This window comes from Chinchilla lanigera, unplaced genomic scaffold (genome assembly GCF_000276665.1).
Source record: "Chinchilla lanigera isolate Chin_1 unplaced genomic scaffold, ChiLan1.0 scaffold00004, whole genome shotgun sequence".
Taxonomy (NCBI): domain Eukaryota; kingdom Metazoa; phylum Chordata; class Mammalia; order Rodentia; family Chinchillidae; genus Chinchilla; species Chinchilla lanigera.
This window is the reverse complement of record NW_004955405.1, coordinates 40045400-40064935: the sequence shown is the minus strand read 5'-3', so window position 1 is coordinate 40064935 and position 19536 is coordinate 40045400. Positions and strand designations below refer to the sequence as shown.

The window sequence follows — 19536 nt, the reverse complement described above, 5'->3', positions numbered from 1 at the left end:
GATCTTCTAACTTTAGAGGTTTCTTCTAGAGGGGAATAAATAGTTTTTGGCTTCCTGATTTACTTTAGAAACCGGGCTAGGCAAGAGCTATCAGTGGTGAAGAGGCTGTGGGTCGGTAGTGAGACAAATTTAGCTCAAATACCTCAAATCCCCAAGGGAAGGCAAATCCCAAATTGAAAGCTGAACAGACCCAAAGACTTCATCCTCAAAGAAGGCTTTTGAAGTGCTTTATTTCCCAAGCTGCACATAAACCTCGATTGTTCTTTTGGAGACTTTGGGTTTTACAATATCATGAATGCTTCAAGTACTTAGCCTAGTATAAATCTTCTCATAAGGGAAGTATATTCATACGTGTTACTAATACTCACCCTTGTATTGAGGAATTAATCCTCGGAGTGCAACTAAATACTCACCAGAAAGATAGCTGACTCATAGCAGCCCACGCAAGTCTCCTGATTTTGGCTCAAGACGGGGTTGGCTCTGCGAAAGCTGATCAGCACATTAGTGTTCCCAAGTCCTGCTCCTTTGCCAATGAGATGGAATCTCGCCATGCTGGCTTCCCTGATATGCTGGGAAAAAATTGGTCAACTGGATCTTTCTGGGAAATGAGAGTTGGATATATTTCTGAACCTGTTTCTTCTTGTGGGAATAGAGAAAAGGTTATGATCAATTATCAATAATATTGAAGGCAGGACCTTCAATGCCACAATGATTTGGACTTATTTCCTCAATTCTGTGGCATAGATGCCAACATTCCCCATCCCAACTCTGGCCTTGGACCAAGGGTAGACGTTTATGGTCATCTTAGTCAGCTGAGCACTCTTTCAATAGCAACCAATCTAGTCTCACATTTCTCAAGGCAGTGCTCTGAAAAGCCATTCTGTATTTCTTTCACATAGGATTTTTTTGGCTACAAGATGGAAAATCCAATCCATTTTGATTTATGTAGAAAAGGGAACTGGAGAGTTCCTATAACAGGACAGTCCAGAGGAAAGATCTAGTTGCCAAGGATGGCAGGAACCAGACTTAGATGATATGTAGCCAGAAAGGCGTTTCTCTCTCTCTCAGCTCTACTTAATTCTGCATTTCCTTCATTCTCAGGTCGCTCCTTCCTGCAAGGAGTTGTTAACTGTTCCCACTACATATCCATCAGATTCACAGCCATTAGTGAAACCTGCTAGAGACCCCAGGAGCTCAGCACTAGAGTTGGGTCTTACTAGTTCTGGCTGGTCTAGCTCCAGTGGTGTCTATCTTCCAGCCAATCACCATCAGCAAAGCTCTCACGTGCTTATCTCTGAACCAATCACTATTGCCAAGGGAGCAGTGTGCTGATTGGCTTAGCCTGGTCCTGTGTTCCTTTGCTGGAGTGGAAGGGTTGCGGTTAGGGGAGGCAGCTTGGCACGAACGTTCAAGTGGAGAAACGGTGTGCCCTGGGTTCTTCTGGGACAATAACGTAGCAGTTGCTTTACCAGAAGGGAAATGGACATTGTGCAGGACAAGCGACACATCACCTCCGAGTGATTAAATGTAGCTGATAACATTAATTTGTTCGCCAACCTCATCTTCGGTGCCCTGCTGTTCTTTAAAACAACTTTCTCCAGCTGTGATTCACATTGTTCCCAACTCACCCTTGAAAGCGTCAAGGTGAATGGTTTTGATTCCATTCACAGACAGACGTTTTGTGCAGTCATCAACCGAAACATGTTAGAACACGTTCCTCAAGCCCCGCCCCCCAACATTCTACTAGCGTCATTTACCCCTTCTCATAAACCCCTGGAAACCATTCATCTGTTCCTTATAGGTTTTCCGCCTCTGAACAATTAATACAAGTGGGCATTTGCGACTGGTTTCTTTCACTTGACACAATGTTTTCAAAAGAAACCCTGAACACATATTGCAGTGTGTATCAGTACTTCGTTCCTTTTCATGGCACAGTGATATTCACTTGTAGGAATGGCCACATTATTTACCCACTCATCATTAAGGCCGTGTGGCTGTTGGGAATAATGCTGCTCTGAATATTCCTGTTCAAGTTTCTGTGCACGTGTATCAAATTCAGGATGGCACAATGATTCTGGGTTTGGCATTTTGAGGGATTGCCAGGCTGTTTTCCAAAGTGGCTACACTACTTTGCATTCCCACCTACAGTATATGTGCATCTAATCCTCCTCAGAGCTTGGTATGATCTGTCTTTTTAGTTTCAGCTGCTCTAGTGGGTATGAAGTGGAAGTAGCATGCTTTTACTGCCATAAAACTGGCGTTCAATAGACTGACGTGTTCATCTGTCATCCATGATCAAACCCGTTTTCCCTTAAATGTATGAGGAGAAAAAGAATATAAAACCCTTTTCTAACAGAAAGAATCAAAAAGCCATTGGTTTTCAGAAAAGAGATTTGGTGTTATATTGTTCAATGGAAACAACTTTTGTGCACGGTGACCAACCTAGAGGAGTTGTACAGGTTTGTGGAGTGTGCGTGTCTGTGTACGCATAAATTTCTTTGAAAGGGAGACCAGTTTTCTTGGTTCTAACAGATGATTAGTGTCTTTTAACATAGATGACCAGACTTTTTACAAGAAGACTGTCAGAGAGAATATTGGCATTGCCTTTAAGTTGTTAAAATGTTCATATATGGGCTTATTCAAAAAGGGAATCGTGGAAATATATCTCTACTAGTCTGTGCTGAGGTAGAACACATGGCACTTGTGAAGGTTTGGTGAGACAGAGGCCAGGAGCTAAGGATGCTGTTCTAGGCCAACCTGTTCCTGACTGAAGGCCAGATGCCCAGGTAGAGAGGGGGACTGGCCCAAGGCCAATTTGACTTGGAATGTACAGCTGCACCTTTTGTGCTAGCACAACCTTCCAGGTCTGGCCCTTAATACCAAGGTCCACTGATGATCTTGCAGATCTCCTTTAGTGCAGTTTTGGAGCAAATCTAAAGGAGCTAAGAGAAATGTAAGATCCTAGCATAAAGTCTCTTTAGGAATATATTACTTTTTATTTCAAACAGTTCTTCCTTTCATTTTTGTGAAACAATCTTTTTTTCCCTTTGTGGAAATTACCCATTTAGTTTCCTCAAAACCAACATTCTCCTGTCCTCACGCGTGGACCTAAAGTTAGTGTTCTTCTGATGACAGTGATGGGTTGGAGGAAGAGCATGCTGCACCCATGGAACCAACCAGAGACCTTGCCAGGAGTTTTGCTCCTTGGCTAGTGAGTGGAAAAGCTCCTACAGTTGGCCCTGCACACCTGTGAAGTCAACAAGCACAGATAAAAAGCATTTGGAAAAAATTCCGTCGTATAGAACATGTAGAGACTCTCCTTGTCATTGTTCTGTAAACAATACAGTCTAGCAATGATTCGCATAGCATTTGCATTGTATTAGGTATTATAGTTACAGAAATGATTTAAAGTGCACAGGAGGATAAGCATAAGCATATACAAATACTGTAGCATTTTATATGAAGGGCTCCAGTATCTACAGATTTTAGTATCCATGCAGGGTCTTGGAACGAGTCCCCAAGGATACCAAGTGTCTGTAGTCTCCCTCTTCTTGTTACATGCAGCTATCAATTTGGAGCTGAGGGTCCCATGGCCAATCTGCCTACTTTAGGAAGGATTCTGGGAATGCAGGTAGTGTAAAGGTGAGCCGAACAGCAAGAGAGGGAGAGAGATACTGAGAGTCCTGAATCTGTGCTACTTTGAATTTCTTCAGTTATGTGACCAAACACTCTCTGTGCTTTTTCACCTTGACTTGAGCCTCTGTCCCTAGAACTCTAAGAATCCTGGCCACTTTGCTCATGATTTCTTGAAGGCCAACTCTGTGGCACGGGAGTGACTTTGATGGCCATGGTGGACACTAACAGCATGTGGCAGGGGATCAGGAATAAAGATAACTCTGGAGATGAAAGTGATAAGCAAGTGTCCTTGCTGTCACTCCTCTACTCGGTAAGTTGGTTCTCTGAGTTGGGCTCAAGAGTGGTAGAAGCCTAGGAATTGGAGGAGGGTGAAATTCTGAGCCCAGGAGAGGTGGTCCTTTGGGGAGGCAGAACTCTCAGGAAGGCTTGAGATCTTATGAGAGGGGAGGTGCTGGAATTGGAGGGTTGCAGTTGAGTCCTCTTGATCTGGGCCCAAGAATGGGAGGGGAGGCTTACACAATCTATTGTGTGCGGTTGCTATGGTGATCGGAGGAAATAATAGAAACACTATGCCGATGAATATGGGAGGACTGAGGGGTGGGTTATAAGGGAAACCACAGAAACTTCTGGGTTAGGATTCACTTAGCGTAGAGGCACAGGGGTTTATTCAGGGCATGGGATGGTGGTAAGAGGGTAGACAGTGTCTAGCATGTAGGTGTCAGGTGTTCTCGGGTCCTCTGGAAATAAGTGCTGAGGATAAAGAGGAAGGAGTTGTTTCTGATACTGGTAGGAGATCACAGCTGTTGTGATGGGGACAGGGATCTACGGGTGGCTTTAGGGGCATCAAGTAAGGATGTAGCACAAGTGAGAGTATGGAGGATGTGTTCTTAAGCCCACTTGAGATCCCCTGCTAACTTCAAGAATGGTAAAAGGGCAGTGGAGGGGGATGGTGTTATAGAACCTTCTGTAGGAGGATTGGCATGAGCAACACTGAAGGTGCTTCTCTTCATCAGCTCCTCTGATTCACTTTTTGCTTTTCCTTACCTGTCCCAGCCTCTGTTTACCATGTTCACAATAGGGCCACAATTCATATTCTCAGTGCCAGGCAGCCTGAACCCCCAGGGCACTACTGTCCCGTGCATGACTGTACGCTTCTACCACCCATGGTACAAGTCACTGATGGGACAACCATGCAGATACCACCAGGGGTCCCAGTTGGCCGGAATGTGTTAACCCCTTCCCTCCGTGCCGGCTCCTGTGAGCCTCTGCCAGGAACACACTGTGGGCACGTGCACCTTGGGAAAGCTCTGGGCTCTGAACGGCAGCTGGTGTCCCCGGTGATGATGGTAGAAGATGGGGGTGGAGGGGTGAAAGATATCTTAGAGGACAGCACCTCGGATGTTCTCAGGTTCCCCACCACTCTTCTCCGGCACAACACTATCTTTTGTCTTGTTCTTAAGCAGAGGGTGAGTCAAATGCCCTGACATGCCCAGTTTGGAAACTTATGATATTTATCACCCACTGGGAAACCAATTCTTCTGGAATCCATGCATAGGTTATGCCTCTCCCCTCAGGCACTGGGTGACTAAGTAGATACTTGCTTACAAGACACAAATGACACTTCCGTCTTGGGGATCTTTGATTCCTGAAACTAGTTTGTTAGATGGAGAGGGAGTTCATGCCTAACTCTGAGCTCATGGGCTGCAACTGGAAAACAAGCTCTCTGAAATGGCCAGCACGTGAGCAATTCCAACGCAGGCTTAGGTTCAAGCTGCAGTGTTGGGTGCTGGGAGCGTGAGGTTCCTGTTAACTCCAAGGACACATCTGTGGGGCCTTCATATGATCCCTGCGTGGTCTCACAGGCCACTTCTGTGGGTAACAGGACAAAGGCTGCTATCAGTTACCATAAGCAGGTGATAATAACTCATGTGCAGTCCACACTCAACATTCAGATAGGTGATGTAGATGTGATACTGTCCTTTATTTCTGTGACCTGGCAAGAGCTTGGCAGGTGACAGTACTGCGAGACATCTGAAGAATTAAGGGGACCTCACCTCTCCCCCAAATGCTAGGGGCTGGGCTGTACAGATGACCACTCAATTGCTTATCGGGGTCCACAGATCTTACCCCCATTCAGTTATGAGTTTTGGAGATGGATAATTCTTTTTCTCTTGTTGTAGATGTGGCATGGAGGAAGAATGAACAATCCTAAAGCCAATCCTGTTCCTTGCTGAAATGTGTTTAAGACCTTTGCAAAGACAGCAGTTTTGCACTGTGCCCAGCACATAGCAAGGCTTCTGTAAACGTCAGATAGTGATTTAGTATTACGTGCTTTGTGGGCTAAGGCCCCAATGGAGAAAACTTGAGCACTGGAGTCTGAAATCAGGGTCTGAATTTAGACTTCAGCGTTTACTCACTGTGTGACACTGAACAGTTACCTCACCACCTTGAACTTCAGATCCTCATATTTGTATTATGGCTGTAGTACCAGTGTCACAGAGCAGATACTTCCCTGGAGGCAAGCACTCAATCTATGCTTCATTTAATTTGGGGAAGGAACAGGAGGGGGCTGTGCTGTACTGGACCCCAGGGAGCCCTGATATTCGAACTTCATGCAGCTTTTCTGACACAAACCCTCAAACTGGTGAACTGAGGATTTCTGGGTTTTAAACTTCACACAGATTCACATTCTCTTTACTATGTACTCTGAAGTCACAGCAAGGCCTTTGTGCTGATGGGGATGATAGTGGGGGAGAAGAGTGTGATTATCCAGTGATGGTCTGGTACCCACTTTCTTTAGGGTGCGTCGTGCCTGAGTAGTTGGGGACATTTATGTACAGGGTTTTCCTCTGCCTTCTCAGTGTTGAGAATCATTTTTCTTTCCTTGGTTTTAGGGGTGTTGCTAGAAAAAGGAGAGAAAACTGGTGAGAAGGGAGAGTTAATAGGATTCAGGGGGCTGAGGGACGGGGGAGACCCCCACACAAAAACACATTTGATGGTCAGCGGGACCTTCAGGCAGAGGAACAACAAACGGGCTTCATTTACTGAGCTGAGCCCTTTTGGAGTTCCTTTAAGAATATGCTCCTTGGGGCTGGGGATTCAGCTCAGCGGCACATCACCTGCCTGGCGAGTGCAAGGTCTTCAGTTTGATTCCTGGTACTGGAAGAAAAACAAAAAAACAAAACAAACAAACAAAAAAAAAGAATATGCTCCTTATTATAATCCAATTTTATTTTTAAGAGCCCATTTTCCACCATTTTTATGTCCCATAGAAGAAAATCCCTCCTCAACGATGCACAGTTTTGGGGGTTTTGGAACGCAAGCATGTCTCTTGAAGATCTTACATCAAATGCTTTATCCTGGTGTGGTGCCACCCACACTAGGAACTGTGTAGTGAGACGGAAATAATGTTTTATTGGGGGCCGAGAGACCGGCGTCTTCTCTAAACATGCCTTTATTTTGCTCTGTGTCCTTGGGCACCTGCTTTCCTTCTCTGGTCCTCAGTTCCCTGTTTTTAATCTAAAGACCGTGACGAAGTGGATGTGGTTCACGTTTCTAAAGGAAGCATTTGTACGCAGTACAAATGGATCCTTTCCCTGAGGTGAACATGCATTTGCAGAGCCCAGTGCATAAAAGGCAAAAGCTGCCCTAGGTTTGTGTCAGCCTCCCCCGGCCACCCCAACCCACGTTTGTTACAGAACTCCTGAGTGTAGTTGTAAGAAGCAGCCACATGTGGACTTCGTCATCTTCCTTGTTTCATGGCACCCCCTCCCCTTTTATTTTCATCCAGTATCCACCCCATCGGCTGTCCCTGGGGGACTCCTGGGGCAGAGGGTTTGTTCCTCAATAGTCTCCACTCTCCTCTTTGCTGACATGTAGAATGAACTCAGGCTTCTGCACGCAGGACTCCGTAGCCGAGGCACGCTGTGTTTCTGTTTCACAAACTCGGTCAGCGTTTTTGGACACTCCAACATGTGAGTTCCCGGGCTGGTTCTGGGATGGCAGGAAAGAGAATGTTACACATTTCCTGCCTTCCCGTGTTTACAGCTTCCCCAGACAGTCAAGGAAGCAAATAAACAGTTGCATGCACAGCAGGACAAGCTCTTGTTAGGGATATTTAGTGTCTCCAGTGCCAGGCACGATGCCTAGGACATAGCAGGTGGCAGCACCAGCTGCAAAGTGGTTTGCTACTGCTTAGGCTGAATCACGATCCTCGGAGATATCCTCCTCTTAAGCCCAGTAATTGGAGATTATGTTATCTTGGATGGTAAAAGGGACTTTGCAGATGGGATTTAGTTAAGGAACTTAAAGTGGAGAGATTATCTCGAAGGCTCTGGTGTATCCTCATGTGGCTGGATGCACTTGCTGCATCCTTAAAAGAAGGAGGTGGAGAGGAGGTGAGTGGTGATGGAAGCGGAGATCAGAACGATGCATTTACAGTGCTCAAAAGGTGCCGGTGGAGGAAACGAACACAGGAGCTCAGCAATCAAGACTCAGCCACAAGTCCCCAAGAGCTAACTTCAGAAGCCTGGGTCCCTTCTGAGCTGGTGGAAGAGGCCACAGCTGAGGAACGCAGGTGGCCACTAGAAGCTGAAAAAGCCAAGGAAACTGACTCACCTTCTTTCCTCCCTTTCCCACTCAAGGAAAGACCATGCCCAGAGGCATCTGCCTTCGGTTGCCTCCTGTTCCAGAGAAGCCTGGGAGGATGAGGTATGTTCTCGGCACATGGTACTTTCTGAAATAAGCTGGGATCCTGTTGGTAAGGAAGAGGGAGAGGGAGAGCACGGGTAGTGCCAGTGCCCTCCCATTCACCATAATGCTCGAAGGCATCTGCCAGAGGACTTGAACATCGGAAAGAGGGGGACTGGAGTCAGGCTGAAGAGCTGCTAGCTCAGGTGAGCAGGTGGGGGCTGCACCGGGGCACAGTGAGGGCTGGAGGGCATCAGGGAGGGGGTGAGGATACCAAGCTCATAGGAGGCTGAGTGGAGAACCAGGGGTTACATGGGCATTTGACTCAGGCAGGTGACAGATGGTGGAGCACTTTACCGGGGCGGGGACTCCAGGGTGGCTTGGGATCTTCTGAGTTTGAGGAGCCTGTGGCCTGGTCCACCCAGCCTCCCTTCTTGCCTGCCTCTCCAGGCTGCTCCCTGGAAAGCAGCAACATGCCGGGGCCACCCCTGGTGAGCGCAGGTGCTGTTGGGGGGTGGTACTGTTCTTTCCCCTCCTCACGCATTTTCTGTCTGGGCCAACTTTCCTGAGGTTAAACCTCCTGGGCAGGGTCCAGCAGTCTCCAGCCCGGGGCCTCTGCTCCTGGCTCTCTGGCAAAGACCTTGCTGTACACGGCCAGTTTGGTTTTATTTGGGGCTGAAGGCAAAGCTTCCATGTATGGTGCTCTTGTGTACCGGTCATGGTCCAGGGTTCTCTGCTCCAAGCGCTGTGTCCTTCTGCACAGGTGACCATGTGGGGACCTGTGGACACTTCTGAAGTCAGCACCAAAGCTGCTGTCTCTCTCTGGACATGGATCCACAGCTGTCCACCTGGGATCAGTCTTGGAGCTGAGGGTCTGGACAAAAGGGCTGAGTCTTGCATCTTTAGCAGAGGCTGTGAGAGTCACTGGACCAGATCCATGTCCTCGGGGAGCCCAGCAGGACCCCCCTCCCAGCGTCCCTTCCCCTCGGGAATGGCCGTGTGACTAAGTAATGACTGGGAGTGGGAACCAGGGGCTCCACTTCCAGGTGTGACCTTAAGACACCCATTGACCCTCCAGGTAAGATGTAGAAGAGGACTCTGTGGCCCTGGAGGGCCACGGGGTCCATGATAGGAAAGCCTGGAATCGCCACGCAGAAGGGTGTCTGCAGATCACTCACATTAGTAACCTCCACTGTGTGCTGCTGCGGGAAGCGGGGTTGTCTGCTCTAGCATGCGCTGTCCTTTACACTGGACCAGCACCGTCCACTTTCCTCCCTTCGGACAGGACGTACAGTGCTGTGGTTTACAGAAGCCTTTGGAATAAGACTAAGTTCCCAACTTAGTCCTTCCGCTTATGGGCTGTGTGCCTCGGGGTAAATTGCTTCACTTCACTGCACCCTGAAAACATAAGAACATCAGGTGATGAACAGAACCAACTTTGTGCGCGTATTGTCGTGTGGGTTGAAGTGCAGACCTACGTACTGTGCTTGGGTGGCGGTGTCTGGTCCGTAGTAAACAAGGTGTAAGACTCACCTGTTACTCTTCCTCACGGAGGGGTCTCATCGCAGTCCCTGGGACAGGGCCAGCCAGCCCCCAAGGCGTTGATTCCATTCCTCGTGGCTCTTTCTGTTCTTGGAGTTTTCTCAAGGGTTATGGTCACTGCTACCCATGCTAGCATTTTGCGGTAGAGTTAACTTAGACTGCTTGTACTTGTGTGTAGTTTTTCTTTCAAATTATGCTTTCTCCATTTGGAGGGGAAAACTTTTGAGAGCAGAGACCAACACATACTTCTATTTGTTCATCACTTGGCAGTGTTGGGTGGAGAGGGAGCGGTGATAAGACCTGTACTTTAGGAAGTAGAAATGTTTGCATCACAAAATAACACCGTGCCTGCCCATCCTCACGCCACAGGGGCACAAGTAAGAGCAATAACGAACATAAAACACAGCCACTGCCCAGCATTGCCCCTAGCACAGACCAACACCTGACTGATCTCTCAGGTTTGGGTATCACCATGTGCCTTCCCTGCCGGGGGTGGGGGTCCAGCCTGCCAGTCTTCTACACCCCAGGGTCCCACCCCACCTGCTCGGAGCTGCAGCTGACTGTATTGTTGATCCTGAGTATGTGTGTGTGCATGTGTCTGTGTGTATGCGTGTGCGTGTGTGTCGGGATGTGTGTGTGTGTGTGTGCACCCGTGCCAGCTGAGACAGAGGCAAAACCTTCAGCTGGGCAGGCTAGCGTCTGAGATTCAAATCCACCCCCGCACCTCGCCTCAGACTCCCAGGCTGCTCCCTGATGAGGTGGGGCGGGCAGGGAGCCAGGGAGCCGTGCACAGTGTTCTCCGCCCATGGGACTTTGTCTGACACCTGTGTGGGATTAAGGGGCACAGCCTCGGGCTCCAAGGGCTGCTCCTGCAGCCTTGAGTGACAATGAATCCAGTGGTTAGCGGAACTTCAGGTGTGGACGAGCAGTCGCACGGGCATTTCTGAGGCCCACGGGCATCTGTGCTCCAAAGGGGTGCCAAGGGCTACAGCAGTGGAAGGCAAGCGAGGTCTCCAAAGTGGGGTCCCTGGTGCCCCAGGCTGCAGCAGCTGCTTGCCCCAGCACCTCATCTGGGCTTTCTATTCAGGGGAAACCACTGCTGTCTTTGATTTTTGCAGGGTTTTGAGGGGTGATGGTGGTAAGGCTTCTGCTGGATGACATTTTTGAGCAGTGCTAGCATCTGCTAACCACCTAATATATACATGGGACCTTTAACACAGCCTGGAAGGAAGGTGCTACTGCTCTCCTTGACACAAACAAGGAAATAAGACATCGAGGAAAGCACTGTCCAGCTCACAGAGCCTGAGCTGTGGGGCTCGTGTCCAACCTCAGTGTCCATCTTCCTTGGACTTCCAGGTCCAAGTGCCCAGTGAGGGGTTGACTGTGACAGCTGGGTCTAAGAAGGAACAGAAACTTCAACATCACCCAGGTTGGGCTTCAGATCCTAGCCGCGCTGTGATGGGCTGCTGCTCTCTGGGCCCCGTGGACCTCCAGGTTCTCACCTGTGACCTGGGAAGGACGATCCCAACGTCTGACGGGTACCGAGAGAACGAGGGCACAGAGAAGGTGCTGAGCAAGTGAGTGCAGCCACGGCAGCTTCGCTTCCCCACAGCACTGCCCCGTCTGTTGTCAACACACCCACCGACTCATTTGCTCACTTGTCACCTGGGCATGGAGCGCTGGCCCCATTCTGGAAGCCGAGTTTTGTGTGGCGGGTGGGTCCTGTTGCTAACCAAGCCTTTGGTTAGAACTGCTAAGTCCCCTTGCATCTGAAAACCAGACTACACTGGCTTAACCCAAGGGGATGGTTTTCCCCCACAACCAGCAGTTCGGGGCAGGGGCCTGAGGCAGGTTGTGGAGCCTCCCTGGCTCCCTCTGGCCTAGGCTCCTGCTGTGCTCCCGCCCCACCAATTTTGGTGAAGAATTTTCATCCTTGTGGATGCCAGATGTCTGCTCTAGTTCCAATTCTTTGGCCACATTCCAGAAAGAAAAAAGGAGGAGGAGGAAGAGAAGGGGGAAGAGGAAGAGGAAATAGAAGAGATAGATGAGGAGGAGAAAGCAGTCAAGGAAAGGGCTAGCTTACTTGTGTTAGAACAACAGAACCTTCCTAGGGACCCCAATGGACTACTGTTGATGCTCCTGGTCAGGAATGCATCACACAGCGGTCAATTCCACCTGGCACCTGTTCTGTTAGTGCACGGAAAGGAGAGCATAGTTGTTGCAAGCGGCTGCAGTACCAGCTCAGGTGTGCTGAATAATGAAAGCATCTGCACATAAGTCCAGGCGATCTGCCAGCACCACTGTTGGTGTTTTCCCCTCTACTGTGTGTAATCTCTCTGGAAGAGGGTGGAACATGAGCGCCACCCCCGCCCCTCCCCCAAGCTCCCGAGCGTCACAGTTCTTTCCTGTGATCTCCACTTCCCATCCCTGCTGACAGCATAGGACGCTGAAATCCATGGCTCTGGCTGTGGGCATTGCGGACCCAGAGCAGACAGGTCGCAGGAGAAGCACAGGATGTTGGGGGAAGAAAGGACCTGGGCCTGATTTCTGCTATCTTGGTGAGATGGCGACCTCGGAAATATGGGTAATAGCAGTGAGAATGTCAATAAATGAGCACATGAGCAGGTCCTAACATAAAGAGAGCTCACTGTGTTAGTTGTTCTCACAGCCCAGAGCATGGCTTAGATCCTACAGATAATGCTGGAGGGCGGAGGTGGTGAACCGTGACCAGAGGGACGGACACATCTGACCTGCAGTCTGTTTTTTTGGATAAAGGTCTAGTGGAACAAGTCCGCGCCCTTCATTTGCCTTCCGCCCGTGGCTGTTTTTGCACGACCACGGCAGAGCTGAGTCATCTGCACAGAGACCACAGGCCCCGCGGAGCCCGAGATAGTTACTGTCCGGCCCTCTACAGAGGGAGCTCGCCAAGCACCGTGTGCCAGCTCAACTTCGCGAATCAAGGAGACCAAGAATAAAATTTAGTATTTCTGCTGACTACCTAATGGCCTTGGGTCAGTGACTTAGCCTGTGAGGAGGTTTTTTCCCAGCTGGTAAATAAGGAGTAGTAATGTCTTCTTTAAAGGGATACGGAGAGGATTAGAAGCAGAGCTGGTGCTCCCGGCCCTCAGAAGGTGCTCCATAAACAGTGTTACTGTGCGGGGATTTGGGGTAGAGATGAGTGTGGTTGGATGTGCGCTTCGAGCTTAGCAGCTGGTTGGTTTGCTAGGGCTCCCCTAACAGAGTACCAGGGCCGGTTCTTTCCGAGGGCTCCGGGACTTGTTCAGTGTCTCTCTCTGACTTCTGCTGGCTTGGTGGTAATCTGTGGCTTTCTTTAGCTTGCAGGTGAGTTACCCGGGTCTCCTCCCACCTGTGCACACAGCAGAGATGTGCTTGGCTGTTGGCATCCGGGGATAAGAATGCAGTCATATTAGATTAAGGCCCATCCTCATGGCTGCGTCTCAACTAGACCAGCCGCCTCCCCACACGAGTCCAGCCTCTGCTTTCCGGCGTCCAAGTAAGGCCACAGTGATAGCAAAGGACGTCCTTACCCTTGGCAAGCACCATCCAACCGGTCACAACGGCTGTGGCCTGCCTTAGCATGCGCAGGACTGGAGCTGGATGACTAGCCTTAGGGAGTCTCCGGAGGAGGTGGTCAGAGGAGGTGAGAGGGGAGTCGACGGCGTCAGAACTACAGTCGTGAAAGTCTTGGTGACCAAGCATGGAGAAGAACAGCAAGAACTGGCATCGAGACTTTTCCCGTGTTCACGGCTGGACAGATGAGACCAGTAGTGAAAGCGGATGAAGGCGCTGCTGGAAAGAAAGGGATGGGTTCGCTGAATGAGAGAGCGGCCATGTGGAAAAAGGGGATGGAGTTCCAGGAAGAGGGGAGTGGGAGAGAGAAAATGAGGCGGAACAGGTAGTGCGCCCTGCATCGTGTCAGGGCACTAGCAGAAGCTTGCTGACGGAGAGGCGAGATTGGTCGCGGTTTATGGGGAGATGAAGTCACTGGGGCTGGAGTGGACAGGACTCCGGGAGGATGGATGGCAGGAGCCTTGTCACGTGTCTTCTGACTTCACGCTGCCGAGTTGCTCCTCAGTAACCATATTAGGGCATGAACCCCACTTTCCTCTAACAAACGTCATTCCGCACTTGTCAGGAGCTGCCCTCGTTTCTGGCCAGCACTTCCTGTTCTGCCAGGTGATCACACTTGCTGGTGCGAGGCCAGTTGGCATGCAGATGGCTCCTGCCCAGGTGAAGGCAGACAGCCCACTTCACAGGTGGGAGCAACTGCCTCCTCACACGAGCCCAGCCTCTGCTTTCCAGGGTCCACGTCTGTGCCTTGGGATGCAACTTCCCACCTCTCAGCATAGTATTCGGGAAGGAGTGTGACCGTGCGGCCAAAGACTTGGCACTGACCAGGCTCACCATAAGCTGTGCAGGATGCATGAACTTCTCTGATGGTTCTAGTATTGCTCTATTATTGTTCCTGCTGGTTCACACCCACCCCTTTTTTGTTCTAGGTATCTCCTCCACACTGTACCAGATGGTCTTCCTTAAAAGCAAGCCCCTAGTTCCCAAAAGGTAAGACAGAAAGAACTTCTAATTAAGTTCTGGATAATACACAGAACTTACCCAATGGGCTGACCTCAGCGTCTCTCCCCCTCTCCGGTCTCGCAGCCCAGGGCACATCTCCCACATGTCCACTCCATCTCCAGGGATGTCCGACCGTCTCTGGCACACACCAGGGCCTGTGTCCTCTTTCATGCTCTTCCTTCTGTTTCTTCCCCTCACAAACTCTTTGTCATCCTTGAAGACTCCAAATGGCCTTGACCCCTTCAGCTGCTGCTGGGTGGAACCACGCTGCCCGTCTTCTAGGACCTACACTTTTTATTTCCCATGACTGAAAGCTGCTGACACCATGGAACCATCATGAGCACCTGGTCACCCGTTTGAAAGCGGCTGCTTGAGCAGCTCAAGTGCAGAATGGACATGAGTTTACTTCTGAGCCTTCAGGCTGCTTTGTGGTGGAGGTAAGTGTGCTCGGTGCTCTTTCTATCGTACTGTGGTACCGGGCATTGAACCCAGGGACTTGGCAGTGAGTTATCGCCAGCTCTTTTTAATTTTTCCTTTTGAGACAAGATTCACTAAGTTGCTAAAATGTCCTGACTGGGCTTGCAATTTTGATCCTCTTGCCTCAGCCCCGCTGAGAGCTGGGATTACAGGCGTGTGTCACCATACCCAGGCCTGGTTGATTTTTTTATTGTGAGTGCTTTTGTTCAATCTTTCTTTCATTTAGCAGTTCATAAAATTTAGTTGAGGAATAAAACAGAGAGTGAATCTGCCCTCGCAGAACCCAGGATTGAGGATCATGTTTGTCTATTACTTAACAGCAAATAGATTTTCCATTTCCTGGAGAGAGCGGAAAAACAAAACACCATAAATACCAAGTATTCTTCATCCATTCTACTCAAAGCCTTTCAGTACAATACCTCACTACTTCTGCCACCAAACGTACAGGTGTCTTTTTCCCTGTACACCAACCCATGGGTAGTGGGAGGGTCCTTGTGATTCAGTTTAACCCCGACACTATCTGCTTGGAGGTAGAATCAGATCTCAGAGGTTGAGGGTTCAGTCCCACAAAACCTTCCTTTCTGGTACCAGGCACAAGTGGTAGGTTGTTTCCTGTACTTTCGACACACTGGCTGTGAATTGGGGTTCCTGAGACCTCCGTTTCAGGTTTGATAAGTTTGTTAGAGAAGCCCACGGGACTCGGACAGCCACCTGCCTTATGTTCACCCATGCATCACAAAGACCGCTATGAAGGGCAGAGATGAACAGCAGAGGAGAAGCGGTGGAAAAGAAGGGATGCTTGTGACAAGGGAGGTCCAGTGTCCAGGGACCTCCGTGAGTCAGCTACCTGCAGGCTCATCTGAGCTTAGCCCTTTTGGATTTTTATTGAAAGTTTCATGACATAAGCATGATTGGTTAAATTACTTGTTATTGGGGAGCTGTGTAGCCTTCAGCTCTGCTCTCTTACCTGGGAAATAGGAAGAGGAGCCTGGAGAGTCCTCCATGTGACCAGCTGTCATCCTGAAGTCACCTAGGGTCCCCAGGCATCAGTCATCTCACAGTGTGCCAAGGACAGCATCACACTGGAGATTCCAAAGGTATCAGGGAACAGGGGCAAAGACCAAATGTATACATAGTTCACATTATTTTTACTTTGGGGAACTTTTGTTATCAAAATAATAGTTTTTATTTTCACTTTCCAAAGGAAAAATTGCCTTATAATAATTGATTTTTTCTTTCCAAGCTACAAATACCACCTTAGAATCTGTCTTTCTTTACTGGCATGCTTTTAACTTTTTGAAAATGTAGGTCAAATATATGGCTGTAATTTAAAAAGTAATAGAACTTTAAAGCCTATTGATGAAGCCAAGCAAACTCCTTCACCTATCTTCTCTTCCTGGGTCCCTTTGTCTGTTTTCACTGTGGTTTTCCTAAGAATTAGGACCATACTACCACTTCTGACCTCTCACTGTTGGATGGCTTCTTGACTTCCTATTAAAAATAGTGAAGAGGCAGTGGTCTTGTCCATGCTTGTGTCTTTATTTGCGTTTGTTCCTTTCCTCTGGTGTAGTTGTAGGGTATGTGTGCTGACTGAACTAACATGCAGTGTTTCACATTTATGGCCCTCTTAAGCTCAGCTCCAAGCCCACCCTAGTACAGTCTCCATTGCCATGTTGTTGCTGAGACTTTGCAAACTGCCAGTATCCTGTAGGCTTCCTCAGCCTGGGAGGAGTACCAGTCCATGGCCTATTCAGATGCACAGCAGGAGGTGAAGAGGGGACAACCAACTCTCCATCCTTCACATTACAGCCGAGCTCCGCCTCCTGTCAGAGCATCGATGGCATTAGATGCTCATAGGAGCGTGAATCCTCCTATGACCTTCGTAGGAGAGGGATCCAGGTTGTGCACTCTTTCAAATCATCCTGAAACCATTCCCCACCTGTTGTCTGTGGAAAAACTGTCTTTCATGGGACTTCCCTGTCCCTGGTGCAGAAAAGGTGGAAGGTCGATGGCTGCTTTAATGATCTCCAGGCTGCTTCTAATACTCAGTACAATGTAAATACTATGCAAATAGTTGCTATCTGTATGGTTTAAAGAATGATTAAATATCTGTACACATTCAGTGCAGATACAATTTTTTTCAAATATTTTTAGCCCACAGTTGGTGGACTTGGAGGATGCAGAACCGGTAGATGTGAAAGCCCAAACGTCCTTGAGCATGTTGCTTGATTTCCCATTCTATTCTGTTGGTCTGTGTGCTCATTCATGTGTTAATACTGTATTGTTTCCTTATATTGACTTTACAGGATATTTCAATGTCTGTTAGTTCCTCTTGAAATTTTTTTTTGTAATATGTCTCCAGCCATACATCCATATTGTTTTCCCAAGAACTTTTCTAGTTCTATGTGTGTGGATAATGCTGACAAAATCAACAATGAAGAATCACAACCTGCATGTCTTTTCACTGCACAGCTGTAATACGTGTCCCACAATGAAAGCCCCTCTCAGTGAGCAAGACAGATTCTCAATGAGTTTGTGCACCTAGTGACCCTCACAGGCCTGTCCCACTGTGCAGAGTCTGTGGCAAACAGCTCACAAATGCACCCCTCGCTGCAAATTGTGACTTTTAATTACAAATCACAACCAATTGACACAAAAGGTGTCAATGGTTTTAAATGGCTATTGGAATCTCTAAACAGGGTAAATCTTTAGCCTAAGTGTTACTTGGAATATTGTGAATATACTTTAACTTTGTGAATATCCTTTAACTTTCTCCTTTAACTTTGACATTGATTGTTATGAATAGCACAACATATTGCCTCCTGGAGGAAGGACAAGTCTCTATTGTAGTAAAAGTCTAGTGAGTGAAATGGTCAGGGAAGATGTAGGAGGCGAAACTGGAAAGGTTCTGCTTTCAAGCCATGGGAAGAGTCAGCCTATTGATGAGATGATGTGTGGTGAGGAAGAGGTTTGTGTAATAATCTGAAAGACAATAGCCACTGTATCCAGTCTGTCGAGTCAACAGATTTATCATATGGTGCAGCTAGTGAGATTGTAAGATTTCTTAAGCGGTGGGGAAATTAAAGATAAACTTTTCTGCTACACACAAAAAAATTGCCAGAAACGAAGAAAAGACATCCATGTTTATGTTTTGTCTTTTTGTTTAGAAACAAAGCCTGCCTTGGAGGAAATATATTGGCCTTGGCAGTGATAGTAGCTCGCTGGTGTTTAACTCCAGGAGAGAATGAACCTTTCTTAAAAACACTCTTCTGTTAGCATAATATACTTCTCTGTCCAGAAAGTTGCTGTTGCCAACAACTTGAGAGGATGATGTGAATCCTGATGATGCTACAAAAATGCTCAAAATATCAACACCAATTTCCCAGAGAATGCTTAATTCCATGAAAGCTGAACAAAGATCACACAAAATCTGCTGCGTGAATAAATTATGTGGCACAGGCAAAGGAGAGTCCTCAACAAGCATTTGAGCAGAGAGGTGAAGGACAGGGCTACTCTGAAGAAAACAGTGCACTGGATTTGCTGAGACCTTTGAAGGTATGGCACAGCCTCTAGAAGATGCCTGTTACCACAGGGACCAGGGAGGAAATCTCTGCAAGGCCTTGCAAAGAATGTTTTGATTTCAGTGACAAAACCCTTGGAAAAAGGAAGCCCTGACGCGGTTCCACCACTGCTCAGTCTTGGGAGAACAGGGAGCCTGAAATCCTCTGGCAAACTGCTTAGAATCTGCAGGACCATATCCCTTCCTTCTTGGGGCATGTGAATTACAGAGCAAATAGTCCCTTTGCTCAATCTTGTGCTTCCCCTGAGAACTTGACTTTGAGAGAAGAGGAAGAATTTGGTGAGATGCAGTCATGTTATACACTCAGGATGAGGTTTAGTGCATTAAGTTCTGTGCTCCGGGTGGAACAGTCTCCTGCATTTTGCTTTGGGATTCACCTTTCCACACACATGATAAAACATCCTCTTATTTAACATCCACCAGAAGCAAGGGCAGAAGCACTCTCACTTCAGTTGGAAATGAACACCTGTACATAATGGAATACTACTTAGCTACAAAGAAGGACACACTTGAGACATTTGTAGGAAAATAGGTGCATTCTAAAAGTAAAATGTTGAATGAAATAAATCAGACACACAAGCCTAAACACCATATTGTAGTTCTCATTTGAGTAAGGCAAAGTGCAAACTAGGAACAAAATAATGCATGGATAGAAGGAAACAAAGGGCTTGATCTCTTGTGAATGGGAAGGGGTCCAGGAGACGAACAGCAAAGTGAGAGGGGGAGGGGCAAGGAAAAGAAAGATTTAAGATATGCCATGTGCAGGTATCAAATACCTAGAATGAGCATTGTAAACATCATATGTCAGGTAATTATGTGGCATTATAGGTCATATAAATATTATACATCATAAACACAAGCTAAGAATAATGAAAACAACAAAAATGAAAATGGGCAAGGGGATTTAGATCTTAAACTACAAATCAAGGGAGGGAAGTTGGGGGTAAGGAAAGAGGATTAAAGAAAGAGAGGAGCTGTGTTCTGTACGTGTCCCCCTCCCCAAGATGAATACAAACTTC

At 48.0% G+C, this 19536-nt stretch overlaps 1 long non-coding RNA gene across 1 annotated transcript; it reads left to right on the top strand.

Annotated features, from left to right (window-relative positions):
* Nucleotides 1-7743: 7743 nt before the first annotated feature.
* LOC106149746 lies at nucleotides 7744-19046 on the top strand. Its single transcript, XR_001236105.1, has 4 exons — nucleotides 7744-8346; nucleotides 14388-14448; nucleotides 14681-14897; nucleotides 18105-19046. It is a non-coding gene; the product is annotated as an uncharacterized LOC106149746 (long non-coding RNA).
* The last annotated feature ends 490 nt before the right edge of the window (nucleotides 19047-19536 follow it).